General features: G+C 37.9%; 1 protein-coding gene and 1 long non-coding RNA gene across 2 annotated transcripts in view; one reads left to right on the top strand and one right to left on the bottom strand.

The window, feature by feature from the left end:
- rxfp3.2b (relaxin family peptide receptor 3.2b) overlaps positions 1 to 19,290 on the top strand; it is a 26,922-nt gene extending 7,632 nt beyond the window's left edge. Inside the window, exon 3 of the transcript XR_008302586.1 lies at positions 18,705 to 19,290. The gene's annotated coding sequence lies outside the window, so the exon portion shown is untranslated. The remainder of the gene's footprint in view (positions 1 to 18,704) is intronic.
- Positions 16,745 to 20,511, bottom strand: LOC128319157 (uncharacterized). Its single transcript, XR_008302587.1, has 4 exons — positions 20,226 to 20,511; positions 18,597 to 18,710; positions 17,691 to 17,857; positions 16,745 to 17,445 (listed from the first exon to the last, which is right to left on the bottom strand). It is a non-coding gene; the product is annotated as an uncharacterized LOC128319157 (long non-coding RNA).

The raw sequence follows: 20,511 nt of genomic DNA, 5'->3' as shown, positions 1-20,511 counted from the left end.
TTCTGTGTGCCATCACTCAGGCTAATACTCTATAAGCCAGCATTTTCACTCTGGAAGGAAATGATATTCAATCTTTAGCTGTCTAAAGCACACAGTATAGTATATTCTGAAATACATAAATAAATATTCTCTTTGCCGTGGCCTAGACTCCTAAAAAATGGGCTTATGTCTGAACTCATTAGGAGGTCTCCAGAACTTGCTCACTGTTATTCCCCAGTGCTTTCATAGTGCAATTCACAGTACTTCAGAATGTGGCGCAGATGTTTCTTGGAAAATTGTCTCCCTGGAGAGTTCTCAGACTCTCATACTTCAGTCCTGGTGGAGTGCAACCATCAAAAAAGCAAAGGCACAAGCTCATCTCTTCCACATGACTCTTGTTCATCTGGCTGAGTGGGAGATCAACCAAAATATCTCAGAACAGGCTTTAGAGGACCAAGGATTTTACGTATCTTTGTTCTCTTTAATGCATCCTCAGCTGAAGCTGTGTGGATGTGTGTGCTGCGCTCTGATAAAAAACACAAAGCCTGAAATAATTAATGGCGGAGTAGGAGGGAAAAGGCTGAGCCGTCTCCACTCTGCCCTATTTACATGAGCATCTCTGACGCTTTCTTCTGTCTTCAAAGTAAGCTTACAATTACCATGTGTCAGTCAAGAAGGCAAAGAGGAATCCACCAGGCACTACACTTACCTTGAGACTCAAACGAGCATGCTGAAATAACACATGAACATATCAATTAGAGTATGTGTGGAAAATTACATAGGAATTCATTTCAAGAAATATCGAAGTGTACACTGTATTCGGCTTTCAAACAACGTATTGTGTACCATTGTTGAAATGCATGATCATAATTGCGAGGTGGCCTACAATAACCCTTGAAATTTTAACATTAATATTTATATTTAAATTAATATTTAAATTTTGGTTACTCCAAAAGTGACAATGGAGAAAATCACATTTAAAGATTTCATTCCAATTCCAATGAATTCCAATACTTATGGAAAAAAACCCTTACTGCTGAATTTGAAAGAATTATAAGTTTAGGATTGGAAATGAGTTTTCACTTTGATTATCAGCATCATCCACAAGTCTCTGTCTCATCACCTGTGATGAAAAAGTCACTTGCTGCATTTAAACATGAACCTCGTTTCGTCTCTTCACTCGACTGATCTTTCGTCTTTTAACACTAATATAGGTGGACAAATTAATTCAGTCAGATCTGTTGACAAAATTTCTTTTTATTAATTTCTTTTAATAGGTCATTTAAATCTTTGTCAGCTGTCATCTGTACAGAGTGTGCAAGTGCTCTTCTCCATTTTTGATGATGATGTGACTGAGCAGGAGCAACGCAGACATTTTGACAGCTAGTATCTGATTACAAACTGAATTGATCAGGTTGAATTTGCTAAGCATTAAATGAAACAAGGCTTTAGACATGCGGACTGACTGCGTTTACCCTTGCATTTTTTAAACATACTCAACATGAGCTTTTCAGGTCAAGGCAAGGTTAGAAAGTAGTCTAAATAAAAACATTTCTATGTTGTTTGGGTGCCGAGGGTCATGCATAGCATAAGAGTGATAACTTTACCAAGCAACTCATAGCTCAAATAAATATGGCTGGCACCTCATAAATTTCTTATGAAAGTACAGCTTTTTATGATGTGCCAGCCATATTTATTTGAGCTATAGCTGGCACCTCATAAATTTGTTATGAAAGTACAGCTTTTTATGGCACAGAATTGTTATGCTTACTGGATGGCATGTAGTAATAAATAATTAAAAATGCATTTTAATTAAAAAACCATAAGCAACATAGGTAGAATTGACATGTCACAGGGCCAAGTTCCATGGTTTGATCCTGAGTTCAGTGCTACTGTTTGTGCCATGCTTTACATGTTCTCTCTGTGTCTGTGTGGGTTTCCTTTGGGTTATCCGGTTTCCTCCCAAATCCCAAAAACATGCCCATAAGTGGAAAGGCTATGATAAATTGCCCCTATGTGTGAATGAGTGTGTGAATGTGTGTGTGTGTGCATGGTGCCCTGTAAGGGACAATTCAGGGAGTATTCGCACTTGACCTCCAGTTCCTGGGACAGGCTCCAGATTCACCTTGACCCTGACAAGGATAAAGTGCTTACTGAAGATGAATGATGATGACGAAAAACAGTTCAATAATTGATGTCACCATACAATAAATGTATAATATATTTTTACACTATTGTTGGGTAAATTAATATATGGATAATGCTATCAAGAAAAATGAATATAGACCTTGGTATTACTGTGTTACTTTTAAAATCTTCTATAAGTCCATTTAAACTGTATGTTCTTCATTTTCTGTAAAAGAGAAAATCCAATTAACTTAAAAACATGTGGCATAGTTGAAAATGGAAATGGCAATAGCAAGTATCTTATTCTGTATCATGTTATATTAAATGCTGCTCAATTAATTGGAGCCTGTGATTAAATACCACTGAGTCAATATTTAGAGAGGGTAAAGCATGAAATGTCAATTCCCACTCAGGCCTGCTAGCTAAGTTTGCTTACAAGTGGCAGGGCAAATTGCATTTTGAAGGGCATTTAATCAGATACCCTGAATCTACCCTTTCCATTACTGTAGTCATGTAAACATGTTATATAAGAGCTCATACACAAAACAACTAGATTGGTATATGAGAGTGACTGTAGGGTCACAATCATGAATCAAATTGTCAAAAATCGACCTTTTATGCAGCTTTGGCTTTTGGTGACAGTCGAGTTCAATGTGGAGACAGTACAGCTGCTGGTCTGCAGCATGCATGTAATATCAGTCTCTCTATTACCGTGACAAGTCAATGAAAATGTAAATAAATTTAAACAGCATGGGAGGAGACAAGGTAGCCTTCATACAAGGCCAAACAGCTATATATGTTACATCCAGTCTCTCTCAGCCATCTCTGTCGTTACACAACATTTTGAGGCAAAACTAAATGCTTGGAGTAAGTGTTCTTCCTTAATTTTTTGTTCTCTGTGTGGAAAAAAACCCTCTTCGTGGATTTCAAATGGATGACACCATTAATTAGTTAATAGACTATTTAAGTATTTATGTAACATTGGCCTTGAATGGCATTCCATAGGGTTTTTCAGTGCATTTTAAATGGCACTAACTAAAACATACATTTCAGTGTTATGTTCAGTGTATATTGTAGTTACATCAAACTGTCAGACACTGGTGCTAGACTTCATGGTGCTCCTCGCTTAAGACACACCTCTTTTAGGCAAACTCCCCCTTGTGTGCATGGTTCTTGCGCAACTTTCTAAACAGTTTACTTTCTAATATGTCCGTAGATATGTCTGAGGTTAGGATACCGATTTGCGCAATTTCGGTATCAACTTCTCACTACACCCCAAGAATATTCCCCTTAATGTCGAAATCCAGGTAATTCCAAAAAAGTTCACAGCTTTTCTTATAACTGTATGGATTTTCATCAAAAAGCTACGAAGTAGTAGTGCTATGACGGTAGTGGATCTAAAAACCTCTCATTTAACTTCATTTCATTAATCTGGTGTACCATCAGGATATGGTGTACGATCAGGCAGTGAGCTTGTGCTTCTCCTTCCCAGAGCTCAGCCATGGGCCACTCATGTATTGCAAGCAAGCTGCTGCAGAAGTTGTATGAGGTAAAAAAAAAAGTTTCAAATCCACCTTTCAAGATCTGTGTAACTTTCATTCCTAAGAAATCCAAAGTGTAGACATATTTCTTTCTTCTTACCTTTCCTGACATCACTGTTGTCATAGCAACCAGCAAAGCTAACAGGGATTTCTATAATGTTATATTCCCTGCCAAGTGTCTATAGCTAATGGGAATGAAAATATCCTTGACTCTGACTCTTCAAAAAATGAAAAAGTCCATCTACTTTTGGTTTTGTCCAAAGTAGGGTTGATTTCACCTTTTAACAATAACTTTTACATTGATGAAGGAATGTCAGTGCCTATAGAATATCAATGGAGCTTCCTTGAATGGTTCCTTATTGTATTGAGTGAACAGCTTTTCTAATCTCCCACACTCCCTCATTCACATATATAATAAATTTACACAATGTACTTAATCAGTGCATGTGTGGAAGAGTACAAAAATGTAACATATGGAAAACTGAATATTTTGCTCTGTGACCTTGAGACATCTAAAAACAACTGAGTTTTACAACACATACATGTACAATATGCCATAATGTGAGTAGGTGTGGGGGTGAGGAAATACACTAAGTAAAATCACTGTGGGATTTGTATAATTATATTGATTAGCCTGATGCACTCATGGATTTTGGGTGGCTGCAAGACAGTAGTAGGAGCAGTTATGGCATGAACTGGTTTTATCCACTGCATACATGATACATGATTGACTGGGATAGCATTCCTTCACCCAGAGAACAAACCTTTATAATCCCAGTAATCTGTTCCCTAGGCTGAAGAATAGCAAATGGAGTATGCCTTCATCATTAGAAGCCTCAATTAGTGAGATTGCTTATCCTCAGTTGCTCCCAAGCAAACAATTAACAGTTTGCTGTTGAGACACAAACTTACAACTTGAATACTAAGAAGACCCACATGACTGAATCTCACCTTGACTTGTGCTCACTTTGGCTACTGAAGCGATAGAAAAAAAGTCCAATTTGCTGTTAAATAGCTAGGGGACAATGAGAATAGCATTTTCTATCAGCCTTGCAGAGCTAAGAGCAGTAAAAGTGTCATAATTTGGAGGTAGCAAAGAAGCTTTTTTCTTGATTACTCTAACTGCGTCTTCTCATGAAGATAAATGAACAGAGTGGTATCTCAGTAGAGAATTTACATAACTGAATTTTGAGAGTCTGTTGATGAGGGAAACACTAGTGTTCTGGACATTTTGTGAAAAAAAACAGTAGGATTTAAACAAATATTCACTGTAATGAAACAACTCTGATTTCTGCATCACAAGAAAATCATGATAAAAAAGCCTACATCCTACACACATCTCATGATTTTAATATCTCATGGCTACATTAAGTTGTGCACACAATTATCTGGCAGTGGTGTCTTTTGTAAAACCCTGTCTCGGATGCTTCTGCTCAAGAAAAATCTGGAAACATTGGAGGGGGGAATTACACACAGATGATTAGCATAATCTGAATGGCGCACCCAGAAAATTGACTATGAACACACTTAACTTTCCCTGAAGAAACATTACATTTGGACTTATGTTGTTGATGGCCCAGAGGTTGAGGCCTATTAAGAATTTGTTGTATTTGCCACAATTAGGCATAAAAAATGCTAAAAGACACATTCCTAAACAGGAAAAAAAAAACTGACAATCAAACTACATAGTCATGTTCAGCCTTTGGGATTGTTATACACCACAACCTGCATAGGCAAATCATATGGCTTCTGGTTATATGTTTTATGAAATCCTGATTAAAATTAGATTTGAGATATACACTTTCTCCTGCTGAGAATTGACATGTTGGTCATTCAACAGCTAAAAACATCCAGGCACAATGGGGGCTAACATTTCAGCAAAATGCATTTTCCATATATTTGATTTAGCATGACAGACAGTGAATCCATATTTGACTTACTGTGGCTTGGCATGTAGAAATCCAATTGAGCTCCCTTTCCATTTTCACTTTGGATGCCCAAGCATGAACTACCTTATTCTTACATCATCCTTTTGGCTAATACAAGCAGTCATGTACAAAATCAAGGTTTAATTCTTGCACTAATGTTGTCTTTGTGATACCACATTGTAGCACAGACTCCATCATCATGGCACCATAGCAGATTAAGGACTGCATACATGTCAAAACCTGTCTTAGCTGGCTACTGAGTTGGATCTTCTGCTCAAATTTAGTGGTGAAAGTGATGTAAACGGTGACCTAATAAAAATATGAAAATAAATTTAAATACACTGATTAAGTATGGATGCCTGTCTATGTTGCAGACTTATGGTAATTATTTTTTAATAAGGCTTAGCCAGGAATTAATATTGATGCCACAAGTTAATATTTTAATATTTTGAGGCCACAAACTAAGTATCTCATAGCCATAGATTATTTGTGTAACTTTGTTGTGGGAACATCACACTTAATTCATAAAAACATCATAGTTAATTATTTGGTAAGAACATGTGAAAAAGTTGAGAATTCGTTTCAGTGACGCTAATGGCATATCCAATCAAATTTATTCTTAGGTTTCTGTAGCTACAATGGTTCAGTGTCTCTCACATTTAAAAAAAGAACCTTGCAAGTATTCACAACCCTACTACCCTCCAAACCTTTCCACATTTTGTAGTGCATTATATTGGAGCAGGGGTAAAAATCTATATAGTTTCTAAAACTCTTTACAAATAACAACTTAACAACCAATTAGTTGAACAGAGTTCACTTGAGTTTGGTTTGGGAAAAAAAATAAATTTTTTTTGAACATCCCACAGACCACAATTATATACAAATATATATCTTCTATAGAAATATCTTCTATAGAAATCTCTTTAAGTTGGAAAAAATAGGATTGAAAGAGATTTCCATTTTGCTATTCTCAGGATCTCCACCTGAACGGCTTACGAGTTATGATTTTATAACATTGCTAAGACTATTTCTAACACTGCATCCTGCTATAAAAATTTCTTTTGCGAGGGCATAAAGTTCTCATGCAGATATCTAAAGGCCGTAGTAAAAATGTCAACAATTTCAATACGCCACCATCGGTGTGCAATAATTTATAGGCACAACAGTTGCAGTATGGGGTTCTGGTGGTCAGACAGCCCTATATGGTGTGAGGGACCTGAAGGTCCTTGTGGTCCAAAGACAGTGTATACACTGAGTGGCCTGGGGACAGGTAACCTTACTTCAAATATTTTACATCACTTTCTTCTTTCTAAATAAATTTTACACCAGTAAAAGGTCTCGGCTCATCTAAGGCCTCATGGTTGAGACCCCTGAGGTCTGTGGAAAACAGAGAAGCAAGCGTCATTGGTCCAGGGTTTTATCCATCTCAGTCTTCCAAGATTCCTCTAGCCCAGGAGTCTCATACTATTAGACTGAGAACAAACACATCTTGATCAACTTGTCAACTCTGTTGCTTTGATTTTCATAATAAATTCTCATACTTCTTCAATAGGAAATTATGAATGATGAAAAGCACTGCAATGAGTCCATGATTAGTCCGGTGATTAGGAGGGCTTTTAGTAAATATGACTGATTGATCACTCAGCCTGGTTTATAGCTCTACTATTAGCATTTGTAAAATAGCATTTATCATAATGTAGTATGTGCTGTCCAGCAGCTCTTTTTGAAACAGAAGCATGCTGCTTGCTTCATGTCCTTTGGATGTGATAACAGTGTCTGACACTATTAACTATGGAATTTTAATGGCTAGTCTTATTTTTAAACAAAATATTGTCTTTAGTTTTAACAGCCATGACACTTTGAACAATTTTGAGAATGATGCAGTATAGATTTTGCTGGACAAGCAGATTGTGATGTGTAGAAGAATGTGGGAGATCAAGTTATATCTCACTGCTGGGCAGCAGGAAATTTATTAAAATGTCACATTTATCTACACCTTGCTGTCTTCCAGGGGCCTTTGGCTTAAACTGAGATCAACAATATTTAAATTGGGTGTCATGAGATTCTCTCACTTTCTCTTCCAAGTGAAGGTCAACCTGTTAATAAAATCCAGTAGACCAGTGAGTTTACAGTCACAGTGGATGTTAATCCTATAATCTTCTGAAACTGTTGTCACCTGCAGCAGCAAAGCCAACATCGCTATGGTCTGAAAAAGCCTTTAGTGAAGTCAAACTAGTTTCTTTACTAGGAGATTCCTCCAATAAGTAGATTAACGCAATTGAGACGCAAGAAGGCCCACAATTTCAGTATTAACTCTAGACTTTGAATGCATAACCCAATTCTGAAACGACCTCAGGAGTGTGTCACAAGGAGACTGGATTGTTTATTGTGTAAAACATAAGGTGTGCTGTTTTAAGTGCTCTTTTATAGACTTGCAACCAATCAGTGTGTGGAACCCATACATGATCTCTTCTGTCAGTCCAGTTTTTTTTTTTTGACTAAAAGGAAAGTGCTTGCTCTTAAAGGTGTTAGTCTAAACACAGCTGAAACACTCCTGAACTGAAAGTTCTACACAAGAAGAACACAGGAAGCATGAATGCCTCACAGGCAATATTAATATTAATCTGATTGGGTCACCAAGTTAAGCTCCTGCATATGCTGAATCTCAATACAGAGAACATTTCCTAAGTATATCTTGGTGTAACTTAAATTGAACCTAAATTGCTGAGTTAAGTCGCTGCCTGTAAATCTCATATACTAGCTTAACTGAGCTTTTTAGAAATAACAGAAGAAATAATAAATATAATGTAAGTAATTTAAGTGCAGTGAAGCATCTGAAATATCAATTGATTGACTGTTTGATGAGCTAAATCCATTAGTGAGGCAAACGAACCATGATAGCCCTCTCTTATCAGAATACTGCGACATAAGCTTGTCTTCTAGTACCATAAAGAAATATATGCTGTGATGAAAACATAAAGAAATATATCTTGGAGTTAAAAAAAAAGTTGGTGAATTTAAAATGGGATATCCTCTGGATCTCAGTTAGAACGGGTTGAGCACTATATGGGGTGAGGGACCTGGGGGTCCTAGTGGTCCATATAACTGTCTATAATCTGAGATAACATTACTTCAAATATTTCACATCACTTTCTCCCCTCTATATAAATTTTACATCAGCAAAAGGTCTTGGGTCACCTTAGGCCTCATGGTTGAGACACATGGGGTCCATGCAAACCAGAGACACAACCACCATTGGTCCAGTATATTATCCATCTCAGTCTTCCATGATTCCTCTTGTCCAGGATTGTTAGACTCCAGTGCTGAGGTAACTATTCTTCTTCAGTTAACACACTTAATTCAACTCATCATCACTTGGCCTGGCCTGCCTCTACAATTACTATTTGTGAAACAGCAGTTAGCATTTTAGTAGGCATTCTTAAAAAAAGAATATTGTCTTTATTGAACAATGTTCTGATCGATGTTCTGCTTGACTCTAAGATCCCTCCAATGGGAAACATGACTGGCCAAAGCACGTTGGAGTTTTCCAGGGGCTGCTGGCTTATAGTGATATCTGCAATATATAAGGCCCCTGACAACGTGGTTTTGTTCAAGATACATTTTTGTGCTACTAAAGATATGTCATTTATTAAGTATTTATCAATGACAGATTCAAGAAATGTATATCCCTAAATACTATTTGATGATAACTAAAAGCTACAACAAGTCCTGTGGCATCAAGTAGCTTATTAACTATTTAGGGTTATAAGTTTGGACGGTAAAACTTAGCAAGATTTTTTTTGTTATAACGTGACATTTTCTAAAACAAAACAAACTGAATCAGAAAATGTTTAAATGTTAAAAAAGAAAAACTAAATCAGTAAATGTAATCTTGGCTTTTCAATATGCCCACATGTAAGTAATGAGTATTTTAGCAATGTGGTAATTAAATATGCAGCTTTCCTATCTTTTTCAGTACTAGATAGATTTTGATTATCTCAGGTGTACTACACCACTCTCCTAATTCTTATTCCTTTCACCTTTCAAAAAATGTAAGGTAGAACTATTACCACACATATACTACTACACTAATATAGTGTACAATAAATGGAAAAAAAATCCTGCTGGATGCTCACCCTCAGACACAAAGAGGCTGAGCAACCAGGAAACAAGTCACTTTAGTTTCTGTGCTGGTGGTAAAGTTGAGTAAACAAATGGCTAATACTGGTACTTTGGTAAATCTGGCATAAGCTCTACCAAATTGAGTTTATTAAATAGCTCTACCATCCAGCTAGGGTTGGCTAATAGAAAACAGCAGAAAAAAGAAATTCAGAAATTTCTTAACTGAAAACAACAACAACAACAACAACAACGAAAAACAGAACATAATTATGAAAATAAATTGACAGGGGCTTTAAAGTGGGTGTCACGAGATTCTCTAAGTTTCTTTTCCAAAACAAAGCTCAGAACGTAGACAAAACTTCACAACAATGGAACAGAAACAGCATGGTACGCAAAAACTTTACACAGAACAGGTGAACACATTAGGGCAATCGACCAATGTCAGAACAGGCGCAGATATAGGACTAGGACAGAAACAAAAACACATGGCATAATATAAAAAAAGCACATTGCCACGAACCTAAAACAAAACGACACAGGATTAATGTGTGGTGTATTTCACAGTGTGAGAAGGTGAATTCATGCCACTAACCCTGTAATCTTTTGAAACTGTTGTAGGCTACAGCCACAAGGACAACATTGCTACACTCTAATGCTAACCTGTTTAGTCGAGATGAACTAGTTTATTTACTGGGAAATTCCTCCAGCACGTATCTGTGCTTTTTATGTAAATGGACAAAAGGTAAGTGAGAGGGAGGATTGGGAGAGAGTGAAAGGAAGAGGAAAAAAGTGAAATGTGGTCTAGGAGTACAAGTCTCGAGAGATAAATAGGAGGAGAGAGCTAGTGATGCACTAGGTTTAGCGCTATGCTCACTGAGGAAGAGAAGATTAGAGAAGAAGGAAGAAAAAGGTCTAATCATTGATTTTCTAAATGGCGACTAAGCCTCTGACTCAGAGCTGAGCTGTCTGAAGGAAAACAAAATCAAGCACTAATGGAACATTGGTTCTTCTCCCATCATTTCAGCAACACATCAACTGTGGCAGTTAACCTTTTTCTCTTTGCCATTGGGTATTTGCATGCTCTTTTTGAAGGCTCTCTTTAAAGCCATCATAGGCCTCTGCTGGTGGACTTTAATTAGAGCCAGATTAAGTGGAAGTCTTTAGATTATGACAGTGTTTTCTTGTTACATCTTCAGCCTCAGATACCTAATCAGCAGCTGTCACAGTGCCTCCGGATCAAAGTCGCAGCAATTTATCAACTGCAGCACATTGCATCTCTGCAGGTCAAACCCCTGAGGAACCAACCCCTTGCAGCACACAAACATATGCCACCCATCCTTGAAACTATTGAAAATTTAAGGTACAGATAATGGATTTTTGGCAGCACAGTAGCAGAAAGACTGCTGACACCCTGTCATTTATCCTGGCTGAGAAAAGACAGCTTTTCTTTCTACGCTGATAGCATAATGGAGCGCAGTGAGTTGTGGCTTGATTGCATTAGTGGCAATATGCCATATTTAATATTTAGGTAATACTTTCTATAGGAAAGTTTGTGAGCTTTGAAAAGAGCACTGTTTGCTGTTCAGTGACATGTCCTTCGTATTCTTCATCTTAAGGGATTGCTGCAGGGCCTGTGGAGGAAGACGGCAGGTGGGTGTGGGCGTAGGGGGTTTGGAGGTGCAAAGTGAATGTGCTGGCTGTGAATAGCAGTGGGAGCTGACGCAATGCACTCCGGTCCATTCCTCACACACCTGTCCTCTGTGTTTCTCTTTCACATGAGCCTTATAATTATTTTTCACAATTAAGGCTCAAAATGATTCCATGCCTGACCGAATGGACATAGTGCTCAAGCTGTTTGGCTGTGCATCATGTTTTAACACATCTATGCCGATTCAAAATAGACACAATTACTGCCTATTTTACAGGAATAATCAAAGATTTTGCTGGCCATCAGCTGACTCAAAAATTCAGACAAATTCAAGTTTGATCTCTCCACAGATATTTTGTTGACATCTATCAGAATGTAAGAAGACATTTAAATACTACGTAGATTAAATACTCCTTTAAATGTATTAAATATTACAAAGTGTTCTGATTTAAAAAGTGTTTTTTCAGTGATTTTTTTGTTTAAAGGAAAAAAAACATGATATACTGCTACCTTAAGACAATTACACTCGCCGGCCACCTGTATCCCTCCTCATTCAGGCAATTATCCAATCAGCCAATCATGTAGCAGCAGTGCAATAAAATCAGGCAGATACAGGTCAAGAGCTTCAATTAGAATTTACACAGAATGGTGTGAAAAACAAACAGACAAAAAAAAAAAATGAGTGGCAGTGAGTGGCAGTTCTGCAAGCAGAAATACCTTGTTGATGAGAGAGCTCAGAAGAGAATGACCAGACTGTTTTAGGAAGGCTACGGTAACTGAAATGTTCATGCTTTACAGTTGTGGTGAGCAGAAAACCATCTCAGAACGCACAACACCTCGAACCTTGAGGTGTATGGACTATAACAGCAGAAGACCACATCACCAAGAACAGGAATCTGAGGCTACGGTGGGGCACAGGCTCACTGAAACTGAACAGTTGAAAATTGGAAAAACATCACCTGTTCTGATGAATCTCGATTTCTGCTGTGACATGCAGATAGGGTCAGAATCTGGTACCAAAAGCACAAATATATGGACCCAACCCAGTTCAGGCTGGTGCTGTTGGTGATGGTATAATGGGGGATGTATTCTTGGCACCCATCTTCTAATGGCTACTTCTAGTATGATAATGCACTATGTCACAAGCACAAGTCATCTCAAACTGGTTTCATGAACATGACGGTGTCAGTGTACTTTAATGGCTTCCCCAGGCACCAGATCTGAATCCTAAAGAGAATGAGATATTTGCAGTAGATTTGCAACACTTTGTGGGATCCATTCCATGAAGAAGTCTTCATGAGAAGTCTGTTCTGAGAGCAAACAGGGTCCTACCCAGTATCAGTATGGTCTATAAATAATAAAGTGACTCGTGACTGTATGTAAGGCATGAATTTTTGCTTTGTCTTACTTTGTTTTTAGGAAAGATCCTAACAAAAACATACTAAAGAACCTGATAAAATTATTTATTGAAGTAATCATTTCACTTTACATAAGAGCACAAGATATATTTAGAATATCAGGCTAGCTAACAAACATTATCAACCTACCTAGCATTGCCTAGCTTTTTCTCCTGTTACTCACACAGCTTTGTTGCCAATAATTAAAGCATTTTTGTTTTTAAAATCAGAACTAAGAATGACAAAATAATGGAAACTGATACAAACCTGTTTCTACTGACTAAACACAGATGCTCTTTCCAAGTTTACATCCTGCTACAGAGGAAATATGCTATGTGCAACCTTTCCTACAGTTTAGGGGTGTAACGCAGTGGCACTATCTGTATCTGTTTAGTACTCCAAATAGCTGTAACTGTGTCTGCATTTAGATTTAAACTCGAATTAGGTGTAGCCATCTGTCCGTCCATGTGTCTGTCCGAAATTCTTGTTAGCGCAATATCTCAATACCAAAATCAATTCAGATGAACTGATTAGATTTTGGAATTGATCCAAACCGGGTTGAGGTCACAGCAAAGTCAAATGTCTGAACAGACTAAACTTGTTGGTGTTGAGTTTCTACTGTTTTTTTTTTTTTTTTTTTTTTAATTAAATATGGATCCTAGCACTATGGGCCCAGAAATACTGGAAAACACTGGAACAACCCCAGAGGTAGAAATTCCAGCACTGTCAGCATGGTGTGTGGCTCTGACAGTTCCTCAACTTCAGCTACATCACTGGAATTCATAATTGATCTAAATGAGAGATGTGTACCAACTTGCAATACTGTCTAATGAATTTAGGTGGTTCTACTTCCCAAAATATAATCAAACTAAAAGCCTAATTTAAAGCACTGTGTGTTATTGAGGATGAAAGAATGAATGTGGTCTATCTTTGTCCTGCCAGCTCCATATCTGACCCCTGACTTGTGCTTGTATGAAATTAAAAAAACTCAACCGTGCAGCTTTTTTGATTTATTGGTCCCATGGGATCTCAGTCCTGATGCACACCTCCAGTCTCAACCAGATGCCCTGTGAAAGTTTCTGGCAAATTTTCAAAGAGAAAAAAAACAAATAGTGCACCTAATTGTATCTGTATTTGTATCTGTTAAGAAAACATTATCTGTATGAACATTATCTAATAATGCATTCATATTCAATTATTCCCTGCTGCTTTTATATATGAATAAACCAGCCAATAACAAATCCAGAACTTCCAATGTCTGTAAAAGTTCTCTTGTAAAGTTCACAGTTGACAAGCGAAATTAATTAACCAGATAGATGTGCCTGCCAAACTCATAGAGCAAGACAGTCATTGTGTATTTGCTCAATTTGCTCATTTTCCCAAATCTCACAGGGTCACCTGCGAACTGAGCACTGTCTAGCAAACAGAAACTAAGACCTAATTAAAGTTCTGAGCACGCAATTTAGCAAAGCTAACCTACGTGGGTTGATTACCTGCGAGTTTGAAAAAGACATTGATCTGAGTAATTCATTTTAATTCAGCTGTCCTGAACCTTTCAAGAAAAGTGCCACATCTCTGCACCACTTGTCTCGCTTTTCCAAGTGAATGTGGATTAAGGGTGCATTGAAGTAGAATAGAGTTTTCTGCAATTGCAGATCTTGCTTGACAGACTCAATTTTTGTAGGTTATTTATATAATGAGGGCTTAATTGAAGAATGCCCTATAATTCATTATATTCTCTTCAGTCTTTACATTAGAGAAAGTTGTAAAAGCTGCTGATGGTATTGATTCTCATGCCCCTTGAATGTCACATATTTGTAGATTGGGACAAAAAGATGAGTTTATCAACCAGTCTTTGTGACATTCTATATATTTTAAGTGACTTACTGGCAGGATTAAAAATGGCTGCTGAGATGTCCGACTCTGACCCCAAACATTGCAGATGCATTTTTTTTTTTGCATTTAGACCCATCATCAAAATGAAGCAGCAGCACACCAGTGTGCCAATAACTGAAACTTGCAGGTAACATAGTTATCTGTGTTCTGGGCAATAAGCCAGCTACAGCCATTAGCACTGATAGGATGAACAGCTGCCATAAAGTGATTTCAGCATATCTTTTTCCTCTACCACAAGAAGTCCTCTTAGGCCAGTTGTCCACATGTCAGTGGCTGCCTGTGGCTATACATATTGATCCAGTGTAACCAGACTGATTGGATCAATTTTCATAGAAGAAAGCAGTCATCAACAGCATCACGCATCACACACAGGCATGGACAGGAAACCTCAGTGGGGTCCTCAAGGATGTTGGAGGGTAACACAATAAACCGAAAATTTGCTGATTTAATATCAATGCTGGGACCTTTGGTTCAGATGGCTTGTCCTTGGTGGCAAATACGTTTCATCAAGCATCGGCAAGAATGCTATTGTATTATTCTGGCAACAAACATGCAGCAGTTCCTGCTCCAAGCAATAAAGCTATAAATAAGTGAACAAGCAGACGACTATCTCAGAGAGAAAGAAGCGAGCCAAGGAGAAGATAAGATAAAAGTACACACACTCAAAGAGAGAGAGAGAGAAATGTATGTTTTTGAAACAAGCACCATTCAGTCACAGAAGCTGAGCAAGGAAACTGTCTGCTCTCAGCTTAAATTCACTAGTACAATGTTAAAAGATGTCACAAAAAGTTCAATAACTAAAAAAAATTGTGCTTGCATTGCAAAAAAGTAAAAGAAAAACAAACAAACACAAATAAATAAATAAATGAGCATCAAGTTTCAGTTAATTTTATTGCGCACTCTAGCAGTCATGCCTGTGGTAGGCTTGTTCAGCAGATCTATCATTGTGCTATCTGATTTCCATGTAAATTGACTAAGATCTGAATTTCAATACACAGTTACTTCGGAGGGCACCTTTGAAGCTGAAAAAGTTCATTTGTTCCCCTCTTACCTAATATCTGCACACCATTCATTTAAGAAGTAATTATGTATCCAAGGGCACAAAGGGATGGGAAGAAGATGAGTTTTTTCTTCAGTAAATGTTACTTTCCCTGGCTTAATTAAAACCAAAAAAAAATCAAAGGCCACTTATGTGCGTTAAAAGACAGGAGGTTATGTTGTGAGGTTGTCTTAGAATTGCTAGGAGTGAATACCATCTGAGCATGAGGACTATGAGATTGTATCATGGAACTGATAGAGATTGATGGATGTGAGCTTTTATCCCAAGATGTACCAATGCTATGAGCAGGGCCCTGAATGACAAAATTGCTCGAAGGACGCCCAAAGAGGGGGCTGACACTCTGTTTTTGACCCTGTATTTACTTTCATGTGTGACAAGGGCGTCAGCATAAGCAAAAAAAAAAAAAAAAAAAAAAAAAAAAAAAATGAAAAAACAAAGAACTGGAAACTGTAATATTAAATGTTCATTGTTACTGGAGCTTTAAATGTAAGGCTTTCAATATTTCACCAACCAAATCTTAGCTTACAACTCTGTCAGTCAATCAATTCTACAGAGCGAGTGGATGGACTGACAGGGAAAAGACAAAAGAGGAAAGAAAAGTTGTTATCTAGTGCTTTTAAGATCAGGGAAATCCACTCGTTCACCCTGCAATACTTAACTTTTGTAGCTGTGCACTTCCCTGTCTGGGTATAATTTTATCATCCTTCACTTAACCTTAATTGCACAGCCATTTCCTATGAGATTAAAATCCTTAAATGAGACATTTTAGTGCCTCAATTGATGGCTTTTTACACCTTTTCGCACTCTGAACTAGATTCAGACAACAGTATGATGTCTAAACATTGGATATGTAGGACATATATTCAGAAATAGGAAAGCTGATCGACACTGCTGCTTAACCTTGGCCTAAGATTAATTCAGGCCAGCACATTGTGAACAAGTTGGGGGCCCTACTTTAACAATCATAGTGTAAAAATAAAACATGAGCCTGCGGTGTTTTATATATACTTTATATGTTTTACTTTGGTTCAGAGTGGTGCAATTATACATTGTATAAAAAAGAAAGGAGTTTGAATAAATACATTATCAAGACATGTGATTGGGTGAAATCACTTCCTCTAATTTCCTTTTAAAACTGAGTGTGTGCGGTGCAGTGCATTGTCAGAGAAGGTAAAAGAACTGTGAATAATCTGGTCAGTGGATAGGATCACTGACTGTGACCTGCCCTTTCCTTATGGGCCTGCAAGGCAAATATTGTCAAGCTTGTAAATCCTTCACATCCTGCTAACTACATTTTCCTTTATTCAGGGGTGAGACAGAGACAGGCATCTACCCCAAGCTGTAACACTGTGCAATAACACTCTGCACAATGCTTCTAGCACTAACACTGCACCTGCTGAAATACAGCACTACACATGCATGGCACCTGTAAGTCCAGTGCAAATACTCTTACACTCTAATTATGCTGAGGTCTGCACATGTGATATCCTGTATGTACTGTTCAGTATGTTGCATATTGTGATACTTTAATCTACACATTCAGTACATACTTCACACAACGCATTTTTTACATATTGCAAACGTTAGACGTTAACATCATGTTAAAATGTAAGTCAGTTTTATTTTCAGTCTTAAATCTTGGTTCAGTGCAATTAATGAATTCATCCATTCATTCATTCTCAGTAAACGCTTTATCCCAGTCAGGGTCCAGAGCTGTAGGAGTTGGAGGGCCCGGTTTGGTGTGAGTCTGCAGTGGGAGGGAATGATTTGGGGGAGAAGTGGAAAGGGGTTTACATTTGATGCCATATATATTGCTCTCTTTCTCTGAGCGGTGAGCTGAGCATGTGTGTGTGTGTGTGTGTGTGTGTGTGTGTGTGTGTGTGGCCTTGAGCTATGCAAAGCTGAATCAAAACAGGATAAGCAGTGTTTCTGCCCACTGACCATGCAAAAGGGCACAAGCACCAATAAATAAAAGCTTGTGTGTGTCCTTACCCTGGATCTGCTGTGTTCTCTGTGTGGCAGCTGCCAAGATTGTTCCAGGAGCGCCATAGTAGGAACACTGGGCATGAGGAAGGAAGGCATGCTTCATGCCAGTGGGCATGAGGATGGGAAGTTAAACTCCTAGAAAGTGTCCAAGTCACCCAATTCAGATTCAGATTCTGGAAGACAATAGAGCAAATGAAACATTTAGCTTTACAAAATTCCAAAAACAACAATGATGTTCTGAGTTTTGGCTGTAGTTTTCTCATTCCAGCCAAGAAACAGAACTACCCAACACATTAGTTAAAGGACAGCAAGTTTTTTTGGCAGTAGAAAAAATACACTGTCATAACTCCAGCATACAGTATAATGGGTTAAGCACCGGTGCAGATCTTCAGTGGTAAGAGCTGTTTTTTTCTGCTATTTCTGCTTCTCTATAATTCCCTGTCTCATTACATTATACAGCACTTAAAAAAGAGGAAGTTAAGACCATATCCCATGGCCTCAGTCAAATCATACAGTATATTAGCTGCAGAGGACCTTGAGATATTCTAACTGAACCAGTGTGAAATGGCTTCTGCTCTCCACAGGAGCTGATCAGAATTGCCAAAAAAACAAACAAATAAAAAAAACCCACAAAAACCTGAATCTGCATTTATGCAGTTTTTCCCTCTGAAAGCCTTCTGTATGTCATATAATAGCCTAACATAGGATTCATCTATACACTCTGCTTCATTGCATGGCTTGATATCTGTGCTGTGTGTTCTATGAAATGTTCAAAATATGGAGTGCATAAGAAAAACAGTTTCACATGTTGTATGAGACAGCACCTTATTATTTCACCTCCAAATTGAATGAAGGCTAATTTTAATAATAATCTGAAAGTTTTAAGTATTATTTTAAAAGATTCTAACTCACAAATCTATGTAGAACCCGGTGTGTGAGGGTATGGAGGAAGACTACGGAGACAGGTGGAATTTTAGTGATGTATGTGCTCTCTCTCTCTCTCTCTCTCTCTCATTACAGGAGTCACTGAAAGCACAAAGAGACACAAATAAGGAGACTGGCAGTCATAAGACACAGGTGAGACTCATCACGTGTTACCTGCTGGTTCGACCCGCCTCCTCTCGGTCCACAGCTGCCGCTCGACCCAGCTGCCACAAACTATTATACAGTATGTAAATAATGTGACCTCATCCACTACTTAGGAGACCCCATGTAGGCTTGCAAGCCCAAGATTGAGAATGTATGCTCTAAAGATTGCTGTGGCTGATCCCACATGGATTCCCTACAGATTGCACTTCCCAAAAAACGGTTATTCCCACGTCTCACCCCTTTGTTAGTGGATAATTTCACCTGGATACTGTAGACTTGTACCTCAAGACTGCTGCTGTAAATATTAGGATTGTGATGCTCATAGTGTAGATCCTTGCGACACACTTAATATAGTTTGACATTACAGTATACAATTGTAGAAGAGTAATGATTTATAATGCCACTATCCAGTATCACCTAGAAGACGATGGGTTCCCTTTAGAGTTACTCTCAAGTTTTTGTCCTTATGTGATCTCATGGAGTTTTTCCTTACCACTCTCTCCTCTGGCTTGCTCATCTAGGGATCTAAATATGCATTTACAAGCTGATTTTTGTGTATTTGTATTCTTAAAAGTGCTATACAAATAAAATTGAATTGAATTATGTAATTTTCTTTTTTGGTTCAGTGTTTCAGAAGGTTTGATCTGAAGTTAACCCAAGTCTAACACTGAAAATGGTGCTTGACTAGACAGAGAAGATGAAGCAGAGCCTTCTAAAGTGAATAGTTTGGCTTAGTCTTTCACTGGTACTACAAAGCATGTGCGTAACAAGTAATGGAGGTCACTCAATACCTTATAAATATATGCCTACCCACCGTACGATTCTGCCGTCAGTGCTTCAGTAATGTAACACAGGTTTGTCAATGTAGTTTAAGACAATATGACTCACACTAATCTATAACAGTACATTGTGTACATGAACATCTTGGACAAATAGAAATACTTCTTCCCCAATATATGTTGCAACATAAAAAAAAGCTGTTTTTTTTTTTCCAAAAATCAGAATATGCAGCATAACAGTGTCATTGGAAGCTAGTATACAAACACTTGGGCATCTATTTATAGAAATGAATGAGTGACATAGACTTTATTGCTTAACTTTAAAATTAGTTCCATTAGTAACCTGCAACTAATATTATCGCTCCAGTACAAAACAAAAGAAAAAAAAAAGTTGGACACCAAACGTGATTATGTTTGGGGCTAGTGGAAAATTGTGTGAATTTGGTTTTCTGTGAAACTATTCCTATTCCTAACATTCCTCTCCACCCCATTTATTGGCCATATTTTGCTTGAAATGAATCTGGTCTTATAGAACACACATAAACACACACACACACACACACAAACACAGCCTCCCCATGGAGCAATGAGATCATATTACAAAGACACACTACCAAGCCCTAAATGAATAAGGATGAAGGCTTGAAAGCTGTGGAGTGTAACTGATACTCACTGATGAATTATGAACCATGCCCCTTGATTCTTTAATTCTCTCTGTGTGATTGGAATGGACAGCTTCAGGTGTACAACCTGCACACAAAATTGCGTAATTATGAGTGAGTATGGAGTAGGTGAACTGGAGTAATGAGAACTTGCGTAGGCCCTCCCTAACAACTCATCTGCAATTCAAGGTCACAGGGTATTGATGGGCAGCCATACATATGAAATATTAATCTGAACCAGCGTGCAAGAGAAAAGATAACAGCTTGGCTCCATCTCCCTGCAAGGTGTTCATCAAG

The sequence above is a fragment of the Pangasianodon hypophthalmus genome, chromosome 11 (genome assembly GCF_027358585.1).
Source record: "Pangasianodon hypophthalmus isolate fPanHyp1 chromosome 11, fPanHyp1.pri, whole genome shotgun sequence".
Taxonomy (NCBI): domain Eukaryota; kingdom Metazoa; phylum Chordata; class Actinopteri; order Siluriformes; family Pangasiidae; genus Pangasianodon; species Pangasianodon hypophthalmus.
Note: the sequence above shows the minus strand (reverse complement) of the source record. Positions and strands in the feature narration are given on the sequence as shown.